Source organism: Acomys minous, assembly GCF_964271855.1.
Source record: "Acomys minous genome assembly, chromosome: 18".
NCBI classification, from domain to species: Eukaryota; Metazoa; Chordata; class Mammalia; order Rodentia; family Muridae; genus Acomys; species Acomys minous.
In genome coordinates this window covers 32243392-32249391 of record NC_140501.1, presented here as the reverse complement: position 1 = coordinate 32249391, position 6000 = coordinate 32243392, and positions in this window count along the sequence as shown.

The window sequence follows — 6000 nt, the reverse complement described above, 5'->3', positions numbered from 1 at the left end:
AGAGGTGGCAAAAAGTATTTACTGAGGAAAGAATATAACTTCATTGTAGCTCTGGCTTCAGACATTCACAGAATTTCCTGAAAGTCCACACAGATTTCTGGAATCATCTTCTCCTATTTTGACATAAAGTTTAAACAATATTTTCTTGATTTTAAGCTTGCACTGAGTAAACTCCCAAGCTATTGCTTTGAGACCAGCCACTTTCCTAAGTATTATAGCAGACTGAGCCCTATAAAACTATTTATACCATGGGGCCAGACATGGACTCCTCTGTATGCCTGTCCAAAATGGCTAGGGAAATGGTAAGAGTAAATAAATCAAACATGGAGGTGTACTTTGGACAAACAAAGGTTGGAAAAATAAACCAAAGTTTTGAGATTACACAAAAGAGTGTGGCATTTTCTCTGTCATTGAAGATGTGAAAGAATATGTAGTCACCACAAGCAAGAAATAATCTAAAGAAACTTCATGGACTTCAGACTAGATGAGTGTCTACCCACCTTAAGTATTTGGAAGTCTGACAACACCTAGGCAGCATAATTCTTACATCTTAATTGTTTGAGTCTACTCACTGGTATCCATGATAGCCAATCCTTTCCAAAAGCTCTCTGTACATGCCCAAATACTTTATCAGTTAGGTATCATTTTTAATAATGTATTTGCCTAGATATGCTATTCAACTTGTACCACATGTGAAATTGTGTGCAAAAATGTAAAGAAGCAAAACTAAAACATCATTTTTTTTTTAGAGTGAAGCAATTCCACCAAGTTTTTGAAACTACCGCTTAAGAAAATTTAATTTGCATTTAAACATGTGGGTTAAGAAAGAAGTTGATCTATCCCCTAAAGAAAAAAACTCAGATGAACTCATATGAATACATTTTCTGACTTTCCTGTGTAAATATTTCAAGGCTATATCATTCTTGGCTAAACTTACTTAAAAAACATAAGATATTCATTTTCATAAACTGGAGCTGTGGTTGTTCTCTTTGACGTAATTTACACCAACGCCTTTGAAGACTTTGAAAACCAGCACTAACTATGAAAGCCATATTTATCTTTCTTCTTTTTATTACTATATCTTATGAAATAATATGTTATGGAAGTTTTGGTGAATATGTTTTTTTTTTAATCCCAGGTGTGGGATATGGGAGCTGCTCCAGTTTGTCTACAGGTGATAACGGCTTCATGAGAGGGCACATGACCCTTGTCAACTGGAAACTGCCTAGAGTGGGGTTGTAATCTTTCTTAGCGGAAATAAATGCCAGACCCAGAGAGAGACTGGGGGCTCTGAGAAAGAAGAAGGCTGATGGTGCTTCCCCCCTGCTGCTTCTGATTAGTGCTGATAAGTGTGATGAGAAAAAGTTGGAGATACACTGAAATCAGGGTTTGACTTGCCCCCAGGACGCTTAAGGCCATAAAAAACAGAAAGTAACTAAGAAAAGTACACCCCTTCTCCCTACTAACCTTCTTTCTCTCCTACCTGGTGTTGGGGTATTGGAAGGGATTCAGGTGGAGTAGGGAGAAAGAGATTTAAGGATCCCATAATTAAAATAGATTTTAAAAGTATGCGTACAATAATATAAATTTATTTTTACATTTTTAAGCCTTAGTCTTTTGATTTGCATGACTGGTATGTTTGAGGAAGAAACCAAGTTGCACATAATAATAATAGTGTAGATCTCTTCTGAAAATGCAGGGATTCCAAGCAGATATATTCTCAAATGTCAGCTTATTGCTTTGTGATTAGATGACTATCATCTGAGTCTAATTTAATGAGAAGATCCTCATAAAATGTGTAGCCAAAGATAAATAAAACAGGATCTCCAATAGAAGAGAGTTCAGGATAGGAGAGGCTAAGAGTGGATTGTTATTAAGATATTCAAGTTTAGGGATTATGTTATTTTTTCGGATCATATTATTCTACATACAGTATTTCCTCTTCTAAGAGTGATGAATGCATGTGTGTCCAGGATATTTAGTTCTAAAACTCATTTTTCTTTTTTCTGTTTTTGGCCTTAGAGTGTGCCTTTGACTTTCTAGATATTTCCTAAAAGACTCCATGTCTTTAAGGTCAGAAAATTATGAGAGCAACATTTTTATTTAGTAAAAGAGCTATTTACCATAGTGACAAAAATATGAGCGCAGTTACAAATGTCAGTCTTATCCTTTACTTACCTTTTTATATTACAATATCTGTGAAAACAGCACCAAAACACATTCTAAGGACTTTTTCTATCTCAAAACTCTTCTTTCAACTTTACAAATAACTGCTTACATTAATAATATATCAAGCTACTTTCCAAAGTTTTATTGCATCTGCCATATTATAGTAAATGAAATTATTCTTGTTCCTTTTCTTTAAATTCCAGGTAAATTAAACTAAACCCTTATATGTACCCTTAGTTTTAAATATATGAAGGATTATTAATAATTGTTTCATTATTGGTGACATTTGACATAATTAACTTTGTTATTTAAAACAACGTATATACTCTAAATGTCTTATATTGTGTTGAGGAAATATTGACAAGAAAAATATTTGTATATACTCAGTTAAGATACCACCCCTCTCCTATTCTTGCCTCATATCTCAGCTTCACTCCCTTCCCACTGTACCCTTAGCCCCAGTACAGAATACATTAATATGTGTACATGTATACAGACACAATTATTAGTATTTATACACACAAAGACCTTCAATGTTTTGACATGCCTGTGTACACATATGCTTTTGCCTCCTTACAGAATATTAACAATTTGATATTCCAAAATATGGCTTGTAAATAAGTAATTATTTTAAGACTGGTCCTATTTTAATGCTGATGTGCATTTTTTGTTTATTGTATCATCACAGGACACAAATTCATGTGCTCAACAGAGATCACAGAGTCAGGCTTTCACAAACCCTCACAAGTACCTATTTCCATGACAGGAGTCACTGTGTTAGTGACCCGGAAGTTTTCTTCACCTTTTTAAATTTTAAGCCATCGTTATTTTGCTGTGGCTCACATGTTGGCTTTTAAAAATGCATTTACCCCTGGCTGCAGGGTGATGGAATAACTAGGGAGCTCTTGAGCTCAAATAACCATAATCAAAAGCTAAATGCCTTTTCTTTATAAATCCATTAAGATATTACTTACATATCATTGAATTTACTAGTTAAAGTATACAGATTAATGATTTTTCACAAAATTATGTTCTGTAACCAACACTGTAAACAAGGTATAGAGACCAGTGTTCTATTTAATGTGTTTCTCCTTCTCCTAATATTTACTATGATTGTTTTAAGCATATTTACTCTACTTTATGCTAAAATTTTAATGGGTTGTTGATTGTCCCACATTTATTTATTTTTAATTTGAAATAGATTGTGTTTATACAATATATTCTGACTAGAATTTCCCCTCCTGCAATTCCTCCCAAGTCCTAGAAAATAATATGTATGTAAGAGAAAGACAAAAGCATTGAAAAAGCTTTGTCTCGGTTAGCGTTTCTACGGCTATATGAAAATAGCATTGAAAAAACAAAAAACTTGAGGAAAGGGTTTATTTTGCTTACACTTCCATATCACTGTTCATAATTAAAGGAATTTAAGACCGGAATGCAAAGAAGGCTGGAACCTGGAGGCAGGAGCTGATGCAGAGACCATGGAGAGGTGCTGTTTACTGACTTCACTATAAATCACTAATTAAGAAAATACCTTAAGCATGGATCTCATGAAGGAATTCTCTCAATTGAACATCCTTCCTTTCCAGTGATTCTATCTTGTGTCAAGTTGATATAAAATTATCCAGCAAATCGATCCCTTCTCTGTTTGACGTACAAACATAGCAACACTACCACAATATTCCCATTCTCACTTACTCCCAAGATCTCACATTTAAACATAAGGAGCTTAGTTGACCATTGTCCTTGTTGTATGGTGGAGCATCTTTCAGGTATATGGCCGGGAGTGGTACGGCTGGGTCTTGCATTAGCACTATGCTCAGTTTTCTGAGATTGATTTCCAGAGTTGTACAAGTTTGCACTCCCACCAGCAATGGAAGAGTGTTCCCCTTTCTTCACACCTTCCACAGCTTGTGCTATCACTTGAATTTTTAATCTTACTCATTGAGGTTGGTGTAAGACGGAATCTTGGAGTCATTTTGATTTGCATTTCCCTGGTAACTAAATATTTGAACATTTTTCAATTTGTTAACTTTACATCCAATTGAGGGCCCCTTCCAATCCCACCTTCACTCCCTCAAACCCTTTCCCTCCCTCCCCTAGTTCTCCCAGGGCCCTCCTGTCCAAACATCTGACCTCAGCCTGTCAAGTCTCATTTGGACTGCCTCTATCCTCTTTTTCTATGACCTGGCAAGGCTGCCCTATCAATGAGAAATGTTCAATGTGTGAGGCCAGGGTTCCTGTCAGAAGTAGTGCCTATTCCCCATATTTTGGCACCCACAAAGAGACTATGCAGCCTATTTACTACATCTAAGCAGAGGGTCTAGGTCCACCCATGCATGGTCTTTGTTTAGTGCATTAGTCTCTGCAACACCTCTGTCCTCTACCTGGATTTGTTGGCTTCTGAAATACTTTACCCAACAGACAATCCAAGCAGATGCTGAGACACGTAGCTAAACTCCCGGGTGGAGCACAGGGAGTCTTTGAGCAATTCTTTACATGTTTCTCAGCCATTCTATGTTCCTCTGTTGAAAATTCTCTGTTTAGTTCTGTACCCCATTTTTAATTGGGTTCTTTGATTTGGCAATGTTTAACTTATTGAGCTATTTATATATTTTTGATATTATCTTTTTGTCAGATGTAGGATTGGTGAAGAACTTTTCTCAGTCTGTAGGCTGTCATTTTGTTATATTGACAGTGTCTTATATTTGCTTTACAGAAGCATTTTAGTTTCATGAGGTTTCTCAACTAAGTTCATAGCAGCTTTATTCAAAAAAGCCAGAATCTAGAAACAACCTAGATGTCCATCAACTGAAGAACAGATAAAGACACTATGGTTCATTTATACAAGAGAATACTAGTTAACTATTAAAAACAAGGAAATCTTGAAATGGAGGAAAATGGATGGTACTAGAAACAATCATCATGAGTGAGGTAATCTGGACCCAGAAGGATATGCATGGTATATACTCACTTGTATAGATGTCCTCTGAGACACTCCATCAAACAAGGGATCTGGACAGATGCAGGAACTCGATGCTGGAGTCTGGGTGGAGTACTGAGAGTGCTATGGAAGAATGGGGGAGGATGTAAGGATGCAGAGGATTCAGGAACCCAGAAGGAGACCATCAAGACCAGTTGATCTGTACCCAGAGAGCCTTTGCAAACCTTTGCACCAATCAAGAACAAGGCATGCAGTAAACCTAGACCCTACTGTGTAGATCTAGCCAATGGACAGTTGTGGAGAGAGCCAGGACTGTCTCAGGATAAACTCTGGTGCCCATGATTTGATTACTTTCCCTTGTTTGGGAGGCTTGATAGTCATGCAGGAAGGGGAAGCAGGTGATTGAGATGAGAAGTAATAGGCTGTGGTCATATGGTAGGGGAGGAAATTACCCTCTGTCAGACATCTAGGGGAGAGGAATAGGGTAGAAGAGGGAGGGAGGGTGGGAATGGGAAGATACAAGCAATGGATAAGTATGGGGATGTAATTTGATAAAATTAAATTTTTAAAAAGAAAAAAGATAAAAAAACTAAAAATTCCACAGTATTTTCCAATTCAAAACCCATTAAAAGTTTAGTCTCTTAGCTAAAACAATCTTGTAGGATAAAAGATATTCTGGAAGAATCTCTATCCCTGAACTCAAATTGTACTATAGAGCAACAGTCGTAAAAAATGGCATGGTACTGGCATAGAAATAGGCCTGGTTGATCGATGGAATTGAATTGAAGAAACAAATAAACCCACACACCTATAGGCATTTGATTTTTGACAAAGAAGCCAAAACCATATAATGGAAAAAAAGACAGCATCTTCAACATATGATGCTG